General features: G+C 32.5%; 1 protein-coding gene across 6 annotated transcripts in view; it reads left to right on the top strand.

The window, feature by feature from the left end:
* The window catches only part of LOC135845683 (uncharacterized), a 93,827-nt gene that overhangs the window by 53,454 nt on the left and 17,093 nt on the right, over window positions 1-23,280 (top strand). For 3 of the 6 annotated variants that reach the window (XM_065364456.1, XM_065364454.1, XM_065364452.1), the window contains exons 2-4: window positions 12,666-12,830; window positions 13,038-13,193; window positions 13,336-13,470. The gene's annotated coding sequence lies outside the window, so the exon portion shown is untranslated. The other 3 variants (XR_010558800.1, XR_010558801.1, XM_065364453.1) reach the window with 3 other exon arrangements.

The raw sequence follows: 23,280 nt of genomic DNA on the forward strand, positions 1-23,280 counted from the left end.
TTCACAGGAACTGGCGGCGCAGCTGACGATGGACCAGCAAATAAATAAAATAATAATAATTATTATAATTAAAAACTTACAGTTTTGGTTCCTCGGTGAAATTATTTCAAAACGAATGAGATTAAAATCAGAGATTTAAATTAAATAAAAATATGAAATCGGCGATTTCAATTAAATTAAAAAAAAAAAAACAGACGTAATTCGGAGTTATACTGATTCGCGAAATTCGGATATAGACTTTGAGAAATAATAAAAAAAACTACTTGAATGTGCATCATTTATTAAAATCTCATAAATGTCTAATGAATGGCACAAGATGGAAATTTTTGCATTTAGCATAAAATAAAATTACTCGCGAGGCCTCCCACATGTCAGCTTCTTATTTAAAATTTGTATTTCTAGAGTATGTTTCTCCTCCATTAATCGAATTCGAGTACTAATTTCAGTCATCTGGAAATTGTGAATGGCATCTTTTCTATTCTTCTCATCCTGATATTCCTGCTCGCGGAGCTTCAATTCAAGGAATTTCAGTCATCTGGAAATTGTGAATGGCATCTTTTCTATTGTTCTCATCCTAATATTCCTGCTCGCGGAGCTTCAATTCAAGGTCTTGTTTTTTGGCAAAAGCTTCCTGCTGGAGCTGGTTGAGGGAAGATTTGTCACTTGCCCATTAAGAAACTTTGTCTGTGTAGTCCGGTAATGGATTCGTTTGCATTGCGTGTTGAATTTGAAGTACTCCCATGGCCAGTACCACCTCGGTATAGCGATGTTGTACTGAATCGTGTAGACTTTAAGCTGTTTCCAGCGCAAAAAAAAAGAAAATACAATAAATGTGTACCACTGTACCTATCATTAGTGGCAGTTATGCTTTTTAATGCAGGTGACTTGGGAAGTTTAAGCTGGCTAGTTGTGCAATTTTCCCATTTCGCCTTGTAAATTTGAGACTCATCTCCGGAACTGGGAGAAGGTTTGACATCAACATACACAAAATTAAAGAAATGTGTAATTTTATTAATTTGAGTTCATTGTAATTATAAGTAGGTAGTAATGTACTATACCTATGCAGTTTGGACTTGGTGGTAGGTATTGTTATGTTGCTAATGTAATTGTGGTAATTATTAACAGCATCTTCAAGAGTGACTTCATAGACATCACCATAAACTAAAACATTATCATTTTGATTTTTAAAAATGTGAACAGAATTCTTTATTATCTGTAATTCCCCTTTCTATCACTGTGCTCGCCATCACTACCATTACCAAATGAGCCAAAATCATCATCAAATTCTGATGGATTTCCAGTCATTCTAACCCCAATCATGCTCAACATGGCGTTGTCCGTGGTATCCATGTGGACTGGCTTGGCAGCACCTCCACCAGTTCACTTTATGTACTTTTTCCGACTGCTTACTTCTTCTTTGAAGTTTTTTTAATATTTTTGTATTTTGTCCTCAGGACTTTGGCAGTCCTGTGTTCATGGGAGGAAAGCGAATTAAACTGTTTGGTGAATTCCATTTAATATTCTTCTTTCTGCCTAGAATTCAATTTTTGATCACAAAATACATAAGTTATGATAATACATCTACTTGAACAAATACACCATTCGATGTGGTTTATAGTTATGCTTACGCAATGGCATTAGAAACTTGGTTTGATATTTGGGACTCAATAACGCTCGAATTTTGCTGCACAATGGGCATTAATAAATTCACCTTCACTGGGGTAAAATTACTATCTCGTTTACTCATTGTGAAACGAAAGATAGATAGGTAAAGTATAAAATTTTAAAATCAGAAAATTCACTCACTTAAACGTATTGGAACCCAATACTCAAGTTTTAGTGATAGTGTAGAGATGGTGCTGGTTTGCCTACATTTTCTCAAGTCTTTGCTTGATAATATTTATTCCCTTGATGGAATTTATCAGTGATGAGGACAATATTTTGCAACCTACATAAAATCTACTGAATTACAACACATTTTCATTATTATTTATTAGTAAAACAACGAGATCATAGCATTCATGTAGAATTTAAGGTGGCAATGAAGAAATTAACAAATTCATCATCATATTTTCATTTTTTCAACATTAGAAAATATGATAATGTGAAATAAACCAAAATTTCATCAGCAAAAAGTGCCTTCATGATATTGCTCACTCATGGCGGGCGCAGGAACCGAGTTGGCCAATACCTGGGCTGCAGACAGCATTCCCTCGACCTTGCTCCTGATTGTTGCCACAGTGATACGAAATTCAAAACTCTGTTCGGGTTGGAGATGTTTTGACAGTGATTACATATACGTACCCTTGAATTCAGCTCTGTTGTCACAAATTGCTTGTGAAGCGACAACACCTGTATCTACAAGTGTACAAGTACCAGAAAATATAGGTACATTATTTATAATGAATGCATTTCTGAAATTTAATTTTTCAATTATGCATACCATGAAACGATAAAGATCTGATTTTTATTATTGGCATTTTCATCTTGCAGGAATTGGTTGTGAACTCTGATGGGAGTCTTTTTTATTTGCTGAATATTAATCTGAAACATCAAACATTGAACTCTGGCTCACTGACAGTAATTGCTCAAGGCACTGCTTCATTTTACGTTGTTCTTTCATCTGTTCTGCATGTTGTATTTTTATTACAGTCACAGATTCCAATACTGGTTTCATTATGGTTTTCAAAATGAACCCAGTATTGCCTTCATTATTTGTTAAGTAAAATATTATATTTTTTAATGAAAACAGTTTAATTGAAAATCCCTGTGATTATTAAATGATTGTGAAAATCGAGGGTGGCTGTGGGAATTGAAAAGCCCACAGCTATAAAATTTTTTGCTTCAACCTCTTCTCTGCTAGGATCATCATTGGTCTCAACTGAACTTCCATTCAAGTTATAATCATGATCTGTAACTAAATTTGCAGTTTTATTATTTAAATCTCTGACATTTTTTACAATTTCTAAATCAAACCACCAATAACTGCATCTTCTTTCTCCTATCATTACAATATCATCAGTTCCATTTTCACAGGCTACAGCGCGATCTTTCTTCAAAATAACATAATAACCTTCATCTGTGAGTTTTGAAAATGATGACAAATTTTCACTCAGCTTGGGTAAGTAAAGTACTTTAATCAAACTAAAAACACCTTTAATTGGTTCAAAACTAATTTTATTTTTCTCATTGTTGTTAAAGCAGTGAAAATCTTGGCAGAGCCCTTCTTCTCCATCGATCTCAATCTGGAGCTAGACTTGGACCTTGATGGGGATGATCAATATTGCAGAATGTTATATTTTTGACGAAAGTTAATACTGGAGTATTCTACAAATAATGATTTTTTTTTTGCATATACTCACTGCATCAATTGTGGGGACATAAACAGCACCGAGTGTTGTCCGACATTTTCCACGATTAATGTTTCGACGTTCGGCCCCGGTGTAGTGATAAGGCGTCGGTATTCTGCATTAAATCGGAGGTGGTGACCAAACTCCAAGAGCGTTGCGGGTGCAGGAGGCACAATATTCTGCCGCCACCTCTCCATTGAGCGCCTTACGCGCTGAAAATTTAGTCTCAAGAACTTCAGCGGGCCGCCTGTCAAGAAAATGCATCGTTTACAAATTTTGCATTTTGAAATTTCATTACATTCCTAATGGGAATATGAGACTTACCCATGCATCACTCTGTTAAAAATTACATGCAGATCGTCATTGGCTATTCGGACGGCTGTCCGAAGCGTCGTCCAAGCGTCCAACACGGCTGCATTAGTAATTGCGTTTTCCACTGCATGGTTGTGCGCATGCGGAGCACGAATCACTCTTGAATCTGCATCAATCGTCACTGAAAAATGTTTTTTACAGAATATTAATTAATGATTTATTAACGTAATTCTGAAATAAAAAAAAAAAAAAAATTAAAAAAATCTTAGTAACTTAGTATAATACAACTTACAATTTGTGGCTGCAAATGCCCATTATTCTGGCTACTTTCGCATCTTCATTTTCGTCATGAGGTGCTGGCAGTGGCGAAATTGGGCTTTCCTGTTGGTTTTATTTTTGGGGAGTGTGCCAGTTTGGCACCACATTGACTCTTCCCAGCGCTGCCATTTGACTTGAACAAAATTCCGAATATATACGGAAAGCCAACCTCTCATCCTCGGAAGTTATAGATGACGAGGTTGTGTAAGATGATTCTGTGTTGAGTGCGGGCATCGGTATTGGAGCCGGAATCGGATGGTTTAAATTTCGGAGCTCCTGTACTTCCCGTAACAATTCCGCTAGTTTAGGCGCCGCTGATGATTCTTGATTAGACTGAAAAAAATTAAAATATGTAGTTCTGAAATGAGAGATGACCGTTTAACTATTGGTTGCTCTCTGTACTATTCAGAAAAAAAAATTTCAAAGGGTGAACTTATGAATAATTTTAAAATTTATTGAGATTCAGTATAAAAAAGACAAAAGTTCCTTGGAACAAATACAAATGATAATTTTTACTTACAAATCAGCAATGTACAGCTTTGTATAGCACATTAAATAAATAAATTATTAATTATGCTTGACAATGACAGAACGATGGTTATGTTTATAAAATAAAAGCGTGGAAGATTTACACGATTGTGTGGGCACATCTCTTTCATTATTTCGTCAAAGGTCCGCTGGACTTCTACAGCAAGTTGTTTCATATTCTGGAATGTCTTCTTTCAAATCCAGCAATAGTTGCGCGCTTTCACCTGTTGATAATACTTACTCTTTGTTCCTCAGTACCTGTAGAAATGCGTGACAATAATTCATCATCTAAAACTGACATTTCTGCTCCATTTGCACCCTTTTTTTCAGCTTCTGTTGTAGATTTCGTTGGATTATTATTAGCAGGATTTTGAGTTTGACCGCTGTTTCCTTCAGCATAAGCATCGCGATTTCTTTCTGTAGAAATGAACAACTATGAAAGTACCTACCTACTAACACCAAATAGCCAAAAAAAAGAACCAAACGTTGATTTTTCTCATTTTTCATCAGGAATCGATCATACAGTTTTGAGATGTGCTTTGTCACCATCTCCTTCTGTTCTTTTGTAAGTAATGATTTGAAGCACGGATCAAGATACAAAGATGTCAAAAAGGTAATGTATTTAGAAAGAGTTGTGTCTCATCTTTCTCGCAAGTGGTTGACAAGAGACTGAGCAATGATATGGTCTGAAAATTAAAAATTAAATTACAATTCTTGCATTTTAGAAACAGCACATAGCAGGTTGCAGGTACAGTATGAAATCTTACTTATTTTCTTTGTATTAGCAATATGTACAATTAGAGAAAATGATACATATGTCTCGCAGTGTACACTGCTCAGTGCTCATATTGCGATGTAACAGTAGCAATTTTGCTTGGCTCAAGACTGTCCTTTATAGCTTGGATTTCACTCCATTCTTGCACTGTCAAATGGAATATGTTATCTTCTTTAGCGAGTTCTTGAATGCAACTTTTCATCGTATGTTGGAAAATGTTACGATCAAATTTTAAAGGTATAAAAAAATCAAATGATTGAAATTGATAAAAAAAATTTTAAAAATCTATAATAGACATTTTTTAAACATATAATTTAAAATTATAGACAAAAAACTTACTGGGTAACATTTTCTTCTTAGCTGGGGTGCTACTGTTTGATGAAAGAGCAAGTGGTCGTTTTAAAGATGTATTCACTTCAGATCAAAAAAAATTATTATAAACATTATAGATAATTATAAAAATATATTATTCGTGAATTAATATTTTTTAATACTTACATCGTGATTATTTCGCACAGATCATCCAGAGTAAACTGGGGGCCACTATTGAATGATGTCAATTTCGCATTTCTTATTAATACATTTTGATCCTTTGATACTTTATACTTCTCCTCCCGCCATTGCATCATAACTAAAGATTCTGAAAACAAAAATTTATTAATAAAATACAAGGTACATTATTTTTATTTTTTAAATAATTTTTTATTACCTGTGTTATCGTTGATATTATAAAGATATCTCACACATCCTGTTGATGGAAATGTAGTGGCATCATTACATGTATGTCACTTTCCCCATGAACGATGTATGATGTCCAATTTTCTTAAATTTTTCTATATTTTCCAGTACATTAGCGATGCTTTCAACACCAAATGTGTCATTCAATTCCTCGGATTTGAGTTTGTGGGATGTAGCATATATGAAATTAAGGTTCAATTTCTTTACATTGAGATAAATTGTCCAGAAATTCATATTTTGTGGTTTTATAATCAACAAGTAGGTAAGGTTTGGTAGGTATAATAAAATGATATGGGTTAGGTTCAACAGATGAGGAGAAGGGAAAGGAATACTTTCATATAGGAAATATTGTTCATTTTCTATTCGGGGAATAGAAATGGCAAAATAAATGGTATCATTAGCGAACTCTGTTTCAATTGTACAAAGATCAGTTAGTTTTCTAATTGTTGATGTTTTAGTGTTTTTATTGATGTCTATAGGGAACATCTGATCTGAAGGAGTTTTGATAGTTAAGTAATAGGTATTTTTTCAAGTCATTAGTTGTTACTATAGTAGGGTGAAGAGTGTGTTGTTTTGACATGAGAATAGCATTTTGTAAAGAACTCTTATCAGCAAAGGCTACATCATATAATGTATTAACAGCTATTTCAATTTGTTGATATTGAGACTTGATAAGTAGTTTATTAGTTGTGTTGCTGAGTTTATTCAATTCTGAATTGATTTGTTCAGTTGCATTGTATAATATTTGTTGGTTTTTTTTTTTCAAAAATTTCAGTTTATGCTTTGAAATTTTTAATAGTGTTTCCAATTAATTGAATATTTCTACGTTGTAATTCGATTAATGAAGCAGTATCAGTTGATACACTAGAGAGTGATGACTTAGCTGCAACTAAACCAATGAGGAAACTTGAGGCGACAGCTCCAGTAGCTAGAAGAATAATTCTTTTTTCTTGAATTTTAGATAATTTTTCTGTTGTGGTTTTTATATTTTCAACTTCTGCTTCGAGACTTGAGTACATCCACTCCAGGAATTCAATTCTGAAGTTTTATTCAGTTTTTGAGCCATTTGATCTAAATAATACAAATGGTCTCTAATGTATGTGATTTGAAGTTTGAGTGAACTTATATTAATAGATGAAATTAAGGGGTGCCATTTATCGGCACGACAGATTAAATGATTTTAACAACAAAAAAAAGTGTTTTGCACGACAGATGCTAACGTCCCAAAGCCACTTTTTTAACGACGGAAACAGTTTTCAACCAATGCACGACAACAAAAATTCCAGTACACGCCAAAAAAATTAAATGAACGCCAGCGTATGCCCGACAAATTAAATGAAATGCATCGACGACTTAAGTAAATGAACTAAGGTAAGTGCAGCTAATTACGCCACGTTGGCAATTACGCCACTACTGCAGTTCTCATAGTAAACGGATAGATGGAGTCGTGTGACGATTTTTAGGTGATTGTACTGTTAATGCCAAGGTAGAAAAACCAAAAATATCTCCGGACCGGATAATTTTCTGATCAGTGGCTCGCTTTTTCGTAAATTTGATGCCAAAAAAAAACGTCATGTTAAATTGACCACAGTTTGGAAACGTGCTGTAATTTGTAATAAGGGCGAAAAAAAATTTTGAAGATATGTTTCCAGTAATAAATTTAATGACGATTTCAATGCGATAAACAGTTTTTTGTCATTTCTCAATGTAAGTATCGAAATGTTGAAAAATATACAGAAGTACCAATGTTGAAAATTACGCCACTTTAACAAAACTCTTTCAGGACTTTCACATATTTGACCAAAATGCTAAGAAATAATTTTTAGCGATGTTTTTATCAATAATTTCAAATAATTTTTTTTGGTGGTGGGGGGAGAGTGGCGGAATTACCTGCATATGTTGATGAATACACCACTTTGATGAATAATTTTCAGAAATGGAGGGTTGAGATAGGGGGAGGGGTAATGGAAAACATTTTTTTTAGGGAAAGGTAGCCAATAAGATGCCCAAAATGCCAAATGATTTTTACCAATGTTTTCATAGATTTTAAATAGTTTTTTGGGGTGGTGGCGTAATTACCTGCACCTGTTGATAATTACGCCACTTTTGTAAAAAATTTTCAGGAGGTGATTGGCGGTATTGGGGGAGGGGTAAGAAAAAAAATTTTTTCGTGGAAGGTAGCTAATAAGATGTACTTTGAGGTGGTTCATTCACATTTTTGCCAAAGATGCATTTTAACCCCACTAAATGACCTCAAACCTTAGGGTGGCGTAATTACCTGCACTTACCTTACGACATAATGATAAAAGCGACGAATTTTTTCACAAAATTAAAATTTCCAAAAACAATTAATTATTAAAGATATTAGCTTAAAATAAGAACAGCATGAATAATTATATGAGAAGTGCCTTTTTAGCCTTGTTTGGCGTACCTCTCTTCCTCTTCTGCCCTAGAGGCACATTTTTTGCTTCTACTGGCACACAGGAGCGGATGGGGCACTTTCAAAGTGATCATTATGAGGGAGCTGGGGGGTATAAAAATTACAAATTTGACACCATTTAAAGAAAAAAAAAACAAAAAGTTGCCAATTTTTTAGAAAATTGAACAATTTGACGAAATTGAAATGAGTGTATTAGATTTAATTACTGAATTAAATTAGAATTTGTATGCTGAGTTAAGTTAACCTAATATTCAAGTATTATTCGTAAGAGGATAAACAAAATTTTGAAAAAGTTGGAGTTTTACAACTGAAAAATAATGTACCTTACCTACTCCTACACTAAATTGAGCCAAAGAAGTTGAATAAAATACTTGTGAAAAGGTGAAAATTTTGTCAGAGCAGAGCGAGGGCCAAAATTTTGGAGAATCCAAACTTGAAAGGTGGGGAAAAATGTTATTTTCGTTACTGTTGAGCCCCATTTTCGAATGATTTGCGTTGTCGGGTGATTGAAATAATTTTGTCGGGCCTTCCCATGTTCGTCGTGCATTCCCATTCTCGCGGCGTGAATTTTCTATGCTTGTCGTTCGAGGTCTGTCGTTCGATGCTGTCGTTTTAATGACCAAAACTGTCGTTGAATCGCTGTCGTTCAAAAACATGATTTCGTTGTGGGATTTTCCTGTCGTGCAATTTCCTTAATCTGTCGTTCAATTAAAGTTTTCCCGAAATTAAGTGCCAGTTAGGTAGCAAGGTTAAAAATATATAGGTAATTAGTCTAGGGTAGGTATATGTTTGTAATAGGTACATAAGTATTATATAATAGTGGCAAAACCACAACAAACGATTAAAAGATAAGTAATTAAGAAGAGGATTAATATAATATGAGTAGTAAGTCTGGGACTCTGAGTGGATTGTCAGTTCATTTCTGATAGAGTAAAATCTAAAATCCATTCCTATAATCTACTACCCCAGTAGATTATGGATTTTTAATAATCTGGATTTAATCTGTTTACAAACTGTTGATATTATTTGTAAAAAAAAAGTGTAAAAAAACATACTTTGATTGAATCATTTTATTTGATATCTGTCAAACGTATAAATTAAAACATACCTGAAGGCAATATATTTTTTGAATTTTATTTACATTTTTTGATTGAACAAGAACAATAAAATCAAATAAAGTTACGAAGTACCAAAAAGTCTTAAAAAAAAAAAAAAAAAAAAAACTGAATCCGAAATCAGTGAAACCACATGTACACACTGAAAAAACGAAATTTTTTGTTTCAAACATACAAAAAAAACTGTTTTTTTTCAACACTGATAAAAAATTTCTCTCGAAACAGACAAAATGTTTTACAAAAAATTTCAAAATTCAAGTATTTAAAAGTTTTTAAAAATATGAATAAAATTGTTATGTTCTCAAAATAAATTGGTCTACAATGAGTTAAGCTCTTTATTAGAATTATTTATAATTATTAAAATTTTACCTCAATTAATATAAATTGGAATTATTACACTCGCGATACAATAAATTAATTAAATAAAATTCGAATTGGTTTAAAGAAATTTACGTGAATTAAAATACAAAATCTGCACAACACCAAATAAAATTTAGAGGAAAATAATTACATTAAATTAAATTAGAAATTCGCGGAATTACGTAAAATTACGTAAATGAAATTCACAATTAGCACCAAAAATTATTATAGAAAAATTCGCACTTGTAAATATAATAAAAGAATTAATATTGAATAAAAAATTAGAAAACTTAGAAAAATGAGCGAAATTCGGAAGAGATGTTAAGTTTCACCAGTTTACTATACAAAAATTACAAAAGAGAATAAGCTCGGAGAGCTTTTCTTAAGACAACTGTATGTACAAGAGTTATATGAGAACTGATGAACTGTCATCGGACAAATCTCTCTGGTTATCTTGAGTGAAGTCTCCCTTCACTCTTCAATTATAGACGGCGACAATACTTTCCTCTTTCCCCAGATTAATAATTTAAGAAAAAAAATGCATCCGAAGGGTAAAGAGAGAAGTAAAAAAATACAGGGGTGAAAGGACTAAAGGAGAGAAAAAAATGGACAGAAGAGATAGGAAAAGGTTAAATCAAAATATTGTACTATTTTATAGCCTATAAAATGTACCCGATTCAACTTACTTAAAGAGAAAAAATGTAAACGTATGTGAAAACAGAAAAACGGTGGTTATTAAGGAGATTGACAAGAGAGATATAGATATGCTCCCCATATTTATATTTATATGACAAAGGGGATGATACGTTGATACGTTTGTATCAATCAATAGAAATGCACTAAAATGCATACGCAACTCAATAGTACGTAGTTGCAATTACTAGTTGCAATTACGTAGTAATGGCAACTTAACAAAATTAAAAACTAAGAAGTCAAACGAAGTATCCTCAAGCCTATTTGAATAAAATTGAATCTGGAATCCGAATACTTGTCTCCTCCAGCCTCCTTCCTCCCATAGGCCGTAATAATCAGGGATGGAAAACTGAAATGATATTAGTTCCAGTTTCAGTTTCTAGTTTTCAGTTTTCATTAAATTCCAATTTTCAGTTCTCAGTTTCCAGTTTTCATTTTTTTAGTTCCAGTTTCAGTTCCAGTTTTCAGTTTTTTTTTCATTTTTTTTTTAAATGAGTTATTTACAGAGTTTTACAGCTGAAATTGGCAAAATAACTAATAACAAGTGAATATCTTATTATATATCATTAATAATTTAATAGAAAATTAGAAATAAAAAGACAAAAAGTAATTAGTAATATCTTTTTAAAGTTTTATTACAAAAATGAAAAAATTCTCTAGAGACACTCTAGAGAGAAGAGAATGATTAAGATTAATTGATTACATCGAGCGATTGCGAAATGCGATTTGATTACATCGAGCGATTCCGATTACTTCGAATTACGAGTATGTCATCCACAGATTTTGTTAATAAGTTCATTCGTCGTTTCGCTAAGATGAAGTCCAAAGAACTAAAAAGTCTCTTGACCGATGTCTATGTAACAGGCATCCAAATTCCAAATTAACCTTAGCAATTCGATATAAATTTTTATATTTATGCCTGTTGTTGATCCAAAAAGTCATAACTGGTTCGGCAAGTAATTTAGGTATGTCATTCATGGAGGGCAACTGGGCAAGTTTTCTTCGTCATATTTTCAATTTCGTTTTTTAAATCATTCAACAGGCGGGAACTTTCTTCACTCCGCAATAGCAGTGGTAGTGGTTAATTGGTACTAGCAGATATTTTGCGGAGATTGCGGAGGCAAAAATATTTCGGGAATAGCCGCCCTGTTCACTTCACATCACAACTAAGAGCGAAGTCAAACGAAGAAAAAAAAAGTTGAAAACTGAAAAAAAAAACTGAAATTCCAATTAGTTCCAGTTTTGGTTTTCAGTTTTTAATTTTCACTTTTTTAGTTCCAGTTTCAGTTTTTTCATTTTAGTTCCAGACAATTTCAGTTTTCAGTTCCATTTTCAGTTTGCCATACCTGATTTACACACTGAAAAAACGAAATTTTTTGTTTCAAACGTTTTTAAAACCAATTTAAAACAGGTCAAATTTTACACTTCTTGAATTTGGGTTTAAAACAAAAAATTTGTTATAAACGTTCCAAAAAAATTGGTTTTTGTTTTTTTTTGAAAAAAAGTTTTTTTTTTCAACACAGATAAAAAATTTTACTCAACAGAGGAAACGTTTTACAAAAAAATTCAAAATTCAAGTTTTTAAAAGTTTTTAAAAATATGAATAAAATTGAAAACTAAAAAGTCAAACGAAGTATTCTCGAGCCTATTTGAATAAAATTGAATCTGAATACTTGTCTCCTCCAGGCTCCTTTCTCCCATAGGTCGTAATAATTTGCCGCAATAAAATAATTACCTATTTGCAAAATTTGCGAATGCGCGCCCGATGCGCTTCTAGCGATTTTATGCAAAACTACCTAAATGGTATTTCTTTCTTGCTTCCCTGCCATCCTGCTGCTACTGCTCCTCTCGTCCTCTACGGATCCTACCGTATCGTAGTCTCCTGTCTCGAGCTCTCGACTGGACTCTTGTGTTTATGTTGATTATGATGAGTGAATTTTTCGGTATTTATTTTCTGTTTTGTAATTGTAATGTAATATACATACATTTAAGTATCACAATTTCAACGTTTTAACCGTAGTTTTATACTATTTCAGTGATTTTTCCCGAATTCACACCTAGTATGGAGTACGATTACCGGCCTGAAGCTACGATGCACGCCTTCCACAGAATTTGATTTATCTATTGACGTTTGTTTTTCAACATCAATATCGTTCCTTTGTAATTACATTAATTTCAGCAAACTTGGAATTCTGTTAGAGGTAAGTCGACATTGTTTTCTCATTGTGTATCATGTTTGAAAATCATTAATTTTATTGCTACAAGATGCAGATCAGTAACACGAGATACATTAGCGAGTCACACAATAACAAACGAAAATATTCATCTGAAAAGTGTTTCTCATCTGTGTATATTGTTTTATCAATCATAATCCCGTTCTAATATGTAGTATATTTTCATTATTTCAGTAATATCCGTAAACTTTCCCGTTATGCAGTTCAATTTAGTTTGAAGTTAGCAGCTGTTATACTCATTTTGTTCAAAAATCAGCTGTTCGTGAACGCTATTTAGTATCGCTCGATCGAAATGAAATGTACTTCGTTGAGTTTAGAATTTGAATCGAGGTAAGTTTACATCGCCGTTTTTTCATGTGTTTCTATTTTATTTGAAATATTTGGTTTTATTGCTGCAAAAAGTGTTTCTCTTGTAGTTCAGTAGTTGAGTATAATTTCAATTATTCTAATTTGTATTTTTAAAATATTGCAGGTTGTCATCAAGTGCGCTGTTACGTTTCCAGTCTAAAGTTATTGTGCTCGCCTTCTACAAAAATCGATTTGTAACCAATATTTAGTATTTATACGACATGAGATTATTGTCAACGAATTTTGAATTTGAATCAAGGTGAGTCGGCGTCGCCGTATTCTATGTAGATATTATGTTTGAAATGTTCGACTGTATTATCTACAAAATGAGTCTGTTAGGTGGCATGTACTATGATCGAGTTGAGATAACTTTCTGGTTAGAATTTCCCCACATAGGTAATATTGCTCTTTAGCTCTTTCTAGTATTACGTTGAATAGTCGGTCTCGACGGTCTCTGACGTAATATAGTTGTTGTCTGTCAAGCTTTTCAGTATAGTAAACTAAATAATGTTTAGAAATTGAACATCATGATGCTCTGAAGTACCACACTATGAAAAAATTCTTCCAAGTGATTTAAATACATATAAAAGATCTTGATTCAAGATAGATACGATAATGTACGTTGCCTTTTTCATAATCAAATCTAATCAGTGAGTTTATTTAATGAACAAAAGAAGCGAAATGATTTTTAAAAGTTTGAATTTTCTATGATATTTGCTGTTTATGTGGTTATATCTCTCTGAGTCGCGATTTTTTTGTTAGATAATGAAATATTTTGAGGGAAAAAGCTCATTTCTTTGTTTTATTTACATAGAGCGTATGGAAACTGTTCCATGAAATCTGTCGTATGTTGAATTTGTTTAGTTTACAATCAGTTTGCATTTTCGTTTGATAACGAGGTTACTAAAAGAAAAATACATATAAAATGAAATTATTTACCGCATTGAAAATCAACTATAATAGAGAATTTTTGAAATTTTTGTCATATACTTCCTGCGAGTAGTCTAGTCGTACCCTATCTGTAACATTTTCTTAATTTTCCTTATTTGGTTAATTTCAGAAAGTACAATATTATGGATTATTTATCAACACTTCACCGTAATATTCTCTATTTTTTCCATTCTTTTTGGAAATTTTTGAGTTCAGTTTTCTTTGTAAATCCATCTTGTTTATTTTTTGCGCTTCAATTTTTTCACAGCATTTTCAATTCATGTTGGTGAGAAGTTAGCTGAACTACAAATACTTCATCTACCTACACATATGATGCTTGATGCTCGAATCACGTTACACCCTTTCCTGAGTGGAAATTTGCATTTGAAAACAATTTTCTAAAAATTTACGCATATTCCTTCAACATTATGAATCAACATTGCAATTTTGCAATTTTATTCTATGTATTTTTCGAATAAAGATCAGTACAGCTTAAAAACTAGGTAGTAAAATGATATACTTAATCGATAATATTATCAACAAAGCTGAATTATTTAATGCGATTATGTATACTCAATGGTAATATTTTTTTTAAAAAAACAAATTTCTATAAAAAACATAGTATTCAGTCAGTCATGAAATAGTATATTACAATACAAGGAGCGAAAGTGAAGTATGTTTGGTCGAGTGCAATTTTACTCGCCGAGCCGAAGGCGAGGTGAGTTAAAGCACGAGACCAAACATTCTTCACGTCGCTTCTTGCATTGTAAGATATTTTTCATTATTCATGCTACGAAAATAAGTTTTACGCCCGTTTTTGCTTAAAGTGATGAACGTATGACTCCTTTTTTGCGTAAATATATCGAATACTAAGCCTCCTAGAAAAAAACTGAAGACATTATGTCGATTGGAAATTTAATTCTCTACAATTTTCCTCGACTTCATTTTTCCGTAGAATGCTTTTTTCCGCCTCCAGAGCGCTTTAAAAGTTAAAAGATGTTCATTTTCGACCCGGGTAAACATGGAGCATTTTCGTAGCATGCACGGAGGGCGGAAAACTTATACTTTCGTAGCATGTATAATGAAAAAATATTTAAATTTAATGCAAAACAAAAAAATGAGCTTCTGAAAAATAGAAAAAAAAAACGAAATATGAATGAAAAATATAATTACCTTTTTCAATGGAAATTCCATGTTGCTCAATTAATCAACTTTGCAGTTTTGCAATTTTATTCTATTTTTCGAATAAAGATCAGCACAGCTTAAAAACTAGGTAATGAAATAATATAATCGATAATATATTCAACAAAGCTGAATTATTTAATACGATTAAGTATAGTTGATACAAATATTTAAAAAAAAAAAAAACAAATCTCTATTAAAAACATAGTACTTATTCAGTCAGTCACATCATTTTTTAAAAAAATATTATTTAAATTTAATTTGGGTTTGTTTGTAAGCATGATCAATTGCAACCACTTTTGTTGTTGTTGCTCTTGAGTAAAAGTCGCTAAAGTAGCTTTTAGAGTATTTGAGCAAAACTCACTATTCAAATAAATTTTTATTTTCTTTAAAATTAATATTGACGAATATATCTTTAAATTTGTAATCATTTTTGATCATATGATCGAATACAAACTCCGTTAGTTCAGTAGTAAAAGCGGCTTCATTTAATATCTGTAAGAACATATTATACTTACTCTCTTCGTTGATGTTTTGTTTTAAATCTGTGACGAATAAATTAAACAAAGTTTCGTCAATCAATTCTGAAACAATTAGCATTATTATTGAAAAAAAAAAAAAAAAAAAAAAACATGAAAATAAATTGATATAAGTAATGCACAAATGGCTTTTTCATTTATTTCTAATATGTAAGTTTCGAAAAATGTACAACAAAATTGAAAAGAAATTTCAACAAAAGTTGATCAAGATGTTGAAAAATTCCAAAAAATTGAATCTATTCAGGGCTTGTGTTCGGTTACTTTACGTTTAAATTTTTCTCATTTTTTTCAAGAACTACCAAAGCAATAAAAGTCTCTGTTTTACTAGAAATTACTTGAAACTATCACATGTCTATTGTCTATCAGTAGTGTCAAAAAAATTCTTGTTTCATGCTAAAATTGTTAAAATCTTGCTTTTTATAGAAGATTGCCAAAAATTCTTGGTTTTTCAAAAATTGTTTTGAATTTTTGGTTTTTAGCAAAATGGTTAATTTTTTTGTAAAATATTCCAAAAATTCTCATTCTCTTCACAAATTGTCTAAAAGTCTTGTTTTTTGACAAAAATTGCGAAAAACTCAGAAATAACTCCTTTTTATGCAAAATTGTGATTTTTCGATCAGAATTTCTAAAAATTCCTACTTTATGATGAAATTGTCGAACAAAAATTTCAAAACGTGGCATTTGTTGCCAATAATTGTCTTCTTTCAATTTTTTTTCAACGCTTTCTATTCTTTTTGGTTAGAAATTAGTTCTCGAATTGCAGATTTTTCCGATTTCAATTTTTTTCGTTTTTTTTTCTTGACAGGATTTGTTTTCTATAAAACTTGAAAAATCAATTGAAATCCTCCTTCCCCCTCCCAGTTTTTTAATAGTCAACACAGGTGCAATTTTTTATATTATTTTGTCGTTGTGTGATCAATTTCTTCTATTTTTTTGTAAGGTTTTGAGTCTGATTTCCAGATTCTTCCTTGTTTATTTTTTGTAAGTTCCCCCTTCAAGTTTTCTACTCCATTTGCTTCTTGAAATCTTGAGCCCACTGAAGTTTTGCAGTATAGCTTATACTTTGTATAGCTGAAATTTTTCTCTTCTATTGCGATATTCTCGATTTTCTTCATTCTATTTAGAATAATGACTTTTAAAATAAATGGGTTAAAAGATCAGATTTTTGAAAAAAAACATGTTTTTGAAATTTTGTCGAAATGGTCGATTTTGTCAGGCGGGGTCACTATATATTTTTTCCAACTGCAGATTCCCCTTCAAATTTTTTTGATTGGAAAGCGTTTCTCGATCGGTTGCAAATTTTTTCGCTCCCAATTTTTCCACCCCCCCCCCCCTGACACGTTTCATGTGATTCAACAGTTACCATAAAGCTGCAATTTTCTTCTTGTGTCGTATAATGTTCTCAGTTTCTTCTATTCTTTTTGGAAGGTTTTGAGTTTGATTTGGTTATTCTACATATGTTACCTATTTAATTTTTTCAATTCTATTCTGTTTGGTTCGAGATTTGCTTGTTGAGTGGCAGATTTTCCTCACATAATTTATCGTCTGTGAAATTTGAAAAATTGATCAATATTTCCTTCCTCTCACCTTACCTGGCTTGCTGCAGATTTTTTTGCTCTTTTTTTTCGGGACTTACGTGTTGTCTAAAAAACTTGAAAAAGTGATCAACACCGTCCCCTCCCTTCCACTCCTCTAGTTTTTCAATAGTTTTTATAGATGCAATTTTTTTCTCTGTCGTACTACTACTAACTTTTTCTATTTTTTTGAGGATGTTGAGTTTGATATTGTAATTTTGTCATTTTTATTTTCTCCACCTACAGATTCCCCTTCATTCTTCTTGGCAGGGTTTTCGAGCATCTTTCGAGTTCGATTTTGTAATTCAATATCATTTATTTAAGCTGTTGATTTTCTTCCTTTTTTCATTACATTCTCAATATCTTACTCGCGATAGTATTTCATTGAAGTAGGAGTTTGACTCAGCGTCAGCTCCGTCCGGGTAGCTGATTTTTTTCCAGACGTCGTCCGGTAATTTTCATCTGGAGTCGTAAAATATAACCCTCATAATCGATAAAGCTGCTTCAATTTTGATTCCCTCTCCCTCGGCTTGTAACCACATCCAGGGGTTTCGTTGCAAATACAGCTGCAGACTACATGTACATGTGTATGCGCTCGTCGCGTAACTTCAATCAACAATACCTCGAATTCGAAAACTATCAGACATACGGAAAAGGTGTATAGAACATTTTTCGTAGGAAATTCGATGCTCTACATTTTCCCTCTGAGGTATTTCATCTCTAATTGTAACCATTTTTGAGAAAATTGTGAAAAACTGAAAAATGAGAGGGTTTTGAGCACTTAAGCTAGCGCCTCGTCTAGTAAGTAGTATGTATTGTAAATTCTGCTCACTTAAAACCAGGGAACTGAATTATACGTCTCAGACTATACAGTCAACGTTCCGGACTCCTGTTCATAACTTTATAGACTTTATGACCCTAACGAAGCAACATGCGGTCGTAAAGTTCGAGACTCAGCATCCCAGACAATGACTTGGTCGCTGTTTCCATTAGTTACCATTTGCGATGGCAGATTTCAATCAATAATTTATAGGGGTTTTCAACGGTGTAGTAGTTTTCATCAAATGCACGCGCGTGTCTGCTCATAAATACAGGGATAACGAAGACGAGACAGTTGGCTGGAAATCGCAACAGGGAGTAAAATTCGACAGTTGTTGTAAGCTGAAACGCGCGGCATTCTATGTAATTCTTCGCAAACGTGTGTACCGTTCTCGTTAGTTAGTGGAGTCGTTTTTACCGGCGTTTATTTTTTCTACGCAAAAGTGTGTACCGTTCTCGTTAGTGGAGTCGCTTTTACCGACGTTTATTTTTTTCAATAGTAAGCTTCTTGTAAAGTCGTTTTCGTGGATTTTTCGAGCGTGATGAATGCAGGCAGAAAGAAGAAAACTAAACAGCTAAGTAAAACTTACGATCAATTCAAAGGCTACGAAAAGTATGCGTAGCCTCTAAGTATAAAATTTCAAGTTTGCTGCAATGCGAATAATTTTTTTTTTTTGAAGTTACCGGCATTTTATAATTAAAACAAAATCTTGAACGAGAAAATGTTTGAATAACCATGCATCATATTGTTATAATGTATATTCCCTAACTATTAACTTGGAAAATTTATCAATTTAAATCAACTTTTTTTTTTAGAAAATTATAAAATCGAAAATCCATATAATTAAAAGTGAAAATTTAGGAATTGACAAAAAAATTTAGAATCAAGTAAATTAAGAAAATGAAAGTAAAACTGTTATGCTCCTGAATGTGTTAAGGGTTCACTGCTTCCCTGACTCATGCTAGACAACTCTCCTATAAGTTGAGTTTCATGCTTCTTATCTGAGTAGAGTAATTTTATTTTATCCTTCAATTCTTGCCACGCCACGTTCGAAAGGTACATATGGCGTTAATATAGATTAAGCTGGTGATTTAATCTTTGCTAATACGGTTAAAAGTAATGCGTGCTTTTGGTCCGTGTATGCCAACTTGAAGGCATTATGATAATTAGGGGAGACCGGGGCTCAGGCTTACTTTTTTTCTTGATTTTTTTTGGGCCACTTATTGTTGATTTTTTCGAAATTTGACCGACATGAAATTGAAGGATACATTGATGCTTTACCTACGTTTTGGCGCAGCAAAATTCAAATTTCAAACACGTTCACATGGAAAAAATTGATTTTCCAAAATTCGTTTTTTTGGCCAACTTGCCCCGGGGCCGGGGTAAGTTGAGATTTAAGTTGGTGTACATTGACATAATACAAAATTGCATACAAAAGCGAATTTATTTCAGAATCAAACAATTTTGAATTTTCTACTCGCAATTATGGCATACAAAGCTCGGATCACTATCTGTACACTCTTCGTGAGCCCATCCGAGACATTCTATGCACTGCAGCCGCACCTCCTTCGACCTGCTGTAGGATTCATCGCATATTATAATGCATGGTACCGCATCATCTTTTTTATTTTTCGGTGCCTTTTTTGTCTTCTGTTTCGTTTCCTGTTTCTCATTTTTTCCAGAACTTGAATTTTTGAGTTTTTCAGCCAACTTCGCTTTAAAACTGCTTTGGCGGAGGTTCTTCCTCCGAATCGGAATCCCAGTCATTGTTTTTCTTGGAAGCCAATTTGAATAATCTTTTTTTGGCATTTGCTTCCTTAGCAGCAATTTTTGCGTCCTTTTCAGCTTTTTTTGCATTTAATTTATCAAGTTCCGGAGTATCTGTGAGATTTGCGGTGGTCATCGTTCGTCTAGAAACAGTAGGGTTATTTTTGAATTCCTTTTTTGGAAACGGGCAAAATTTGGTAATAGAAATATTCGAAGGTGAAGAAGATTGATTATTGAGATCGTTCGGTGTACTATAGTGGCCACTACTTCGTTGATAGTGTTATGTTCTCAAAATAAATTGGTCTAAAATGAGTCAAGCTCTTTATTAGAATTATTTATAATTATTAAAATTTTACCTTAATTAATATAAATTGGACTTATTACTTACACTCGCGATACAATAAATTAATTAAATAAAATTCAAATTGGTTTAAAGAAATTTACCTACGTGAATTAAAATACAAAATCCGCACAACACCAAATAAAAATTCAGAGGAAAATTACATTAAATTAAATTAGAAATTTGTGAAATTATGTAAAATTACGTGAATGAAATTCACAATTAGCACCAAAAATTATTATAGAAAAATTCGCACTTGTAAATATAATAAAAGAATTGATACAAAAATTAGGAAGTTATAAAATTTAGAAAAATGAGAGAAATTCGGAAGAGATGTTAAGTTTTACCACCACTATACATATAACTGTATTTACAAAAATGAACAAGCTCAGGGAGCTTTTCTTAAGACAACTATATATGGACAAAGGTTACATAAGAACTGTCATCGGACAATTTCTCTAGTTATCTTTTGAGTGAAGGCTCCCTTCACTCTTCAATTATAGACGGAGACAATACTTTCCTCTTTCCCCGGATCAATCATAATTTGTAGAAAAATGCATCCAAAGGGTAAAGGGAGAAGTAAAAGTACAGAGGTGAAAGGAGAGAAGAAAAAGACAGAAGAGAGAAGAAAAGGTTAAATCAAAATTATACGTATCATTTTATGGCCTATAAAATGTACTTGATTTAACTTAGAAGGAAAAATGTAAACGTATATGAAAAACGGAAAAACAGTAGTTATTAGGAAGATTGACAGAGTGATAGCGATATGGTTGCCATATCTATACTTATATTGGAAACAGAGCCATGAAGGGGATGATACATTTGTACCATCATAAAAATGCACTAAAATGCAACGCTACTTAATATGTATCTGGAATTGACAGCATTCATATTCTGAACATTGTCAGTGATGACTGACAAAAATTTAGAACAACCAATTTCTTCCATAACTTCCTTTATGATACATTAATGGAAGCTATGTAGGTTGCAGTATGTTGGTTGTTTTCTGCTAAAATGATCTTATAAATCACTGGTCCACTGGCTGTAGTAATAAGGACGTTCAGTACCAAATGTTTTCTAAAATGAAACAATGAAATAATTACAGGTACCTAAGTAGTATACCTAAAGGGGAAAAAATAATAAAAATAGAAAAGTTACAATTATTAAAAAGCAAAAATTCTTTTGTTACTCACTTTACATTTATCCAGCCATCAATTTGAAGACTTGGTGAGCTTGATGCTTGTATTCACTCAAAGACAGATTTCTCAACAGATTCAAACATTCATATATTTAACAATGGAGTAGAGAGTGAATAACTCGAAGGAAGTGTAAATGATGGCCGTATGGTTTGGAAATAAGTAACCAAATGTTTGTTTTCAACACAGCTCAAAGGTATACCCATTGCATGAATAGCTCTTCTCACCAGTTGAATAATGGAGCTAAAAATATAATTGAAAAATTAAAATAAAAAAATTAACGGACATGACAGACAAATTTCAATTATCAAAAATCTGTCCTCATTTGCAGGATAGAACATTTTGACAAAAAAAAAAAAAGAGACCAAGCAAGAAAAATTACTTACTAAAGAAATGGAAAACTCCATTGTTTCCCAAACACTTGTTAACAAGTACTATGGAATTGGATTTCCTCAGGTGGATTTTTCAGGAAAATGCAACTGTGTACTTTTATAAGCGCATCGTGCATCGAGAATCTTTCAGCTAGATTCATGATAATACTTACTATAGGGAACCTATTTTAGGTACAAGACATTCATTATCTAAGGCAAAACACACATACAATTAAATTAAACAAATTACCTTGAAAAATGTGGCATTTAGTTACAATTTACAAAAAATTATATAAATTCAAAAATTAAGAATACAAATTTTATGTATAAAATGAAACTTCCGAACCTCACAATTCACTAAATTAACTAATTTAAATTAATAATTATTTGATTAATAAAATTCACAAAAATCAAAATGAGTGAATTAGTAGGAAACTAAGAAAATTTGTTAATGTGCGATGCGGTTCTACTGCCATCCTTGGTAGCAGTCACCACACATCACCAAGTGTGCATCTACTACTTCATAGTTGTCGGAGTGCAGAAAAGCCCATGTGGCTTCTGCATCCAAACAGATGAGGCATTCAGCCAACAGTATAAAATGAAACCTTGGAACCTCACAATACACTAACTAAACGAATTTAAATTAATAATTAGAAAAATCGCAGACTTGAATGAGTCTGAATAAATAATATTTCATTAATAAAATTCACGAAAATCAAAATGAGTGAATTAGTAGGAAACTAAGAAAATTTGTTAATGTGCGATGCGGTTCTGCTGCCATCGTTGGTATCAGTCACCACACATCACCAAGTGTGCATCTACTACTTCATCATTGTCCGAGTGCAGAAAAGCCCATGTGGCTTCTGCATCCAAACAGATGAAGCATTGAGCCAACAGTTTAAAATGAAACCTCGGAACCTCACAATACACTAAATAAACCAATTCTTTCTCACCACTATGATCCCATGCCAACGAAGACCATCCTGGCTGGGAATAAATTGGTAATAGCTGTCAGATTTGTAATCTTTTTTTGCTTCTTCACTAGTTAGCCCAGCATCTCGATATACCCAGCAAATAATGGGAACTTTTTCGTGAATTCCGAGGGAAAACAAATGTCCAACGGACGGATGCTATTCTTTGACCTGGCGAAAGCCAAGTCATGAATATATTGCTGCAATTTTAATTTTATTTATTACAAACAAATACTTTTAAAAAACTTTAAAAACAAAAAAAAACAAAAAAAGACACTTACAGTGCCAGCCAATAATGCTGATTAAATGCACTTCTTCTCGACCCTCTTTATCGATATTTCGGGTAAATTCTGCAGAGGTGTAGAGTAGTCATGATCGG

Source organism: Planococcus citri, chromosome 4 (assembly GCF_950023065.1).
Source record: "Planococcus citri chromosome 4, ihPlaCitr1.1, whole genome shotgun sequence".
NCBI classification, from domain to species: domain Eukaryota; kingdom Metazoa; phylum Arthropoda; class Insecta; order Hemiptera; family Pseudococcidae; genus Planococcus; species Planococcus citri.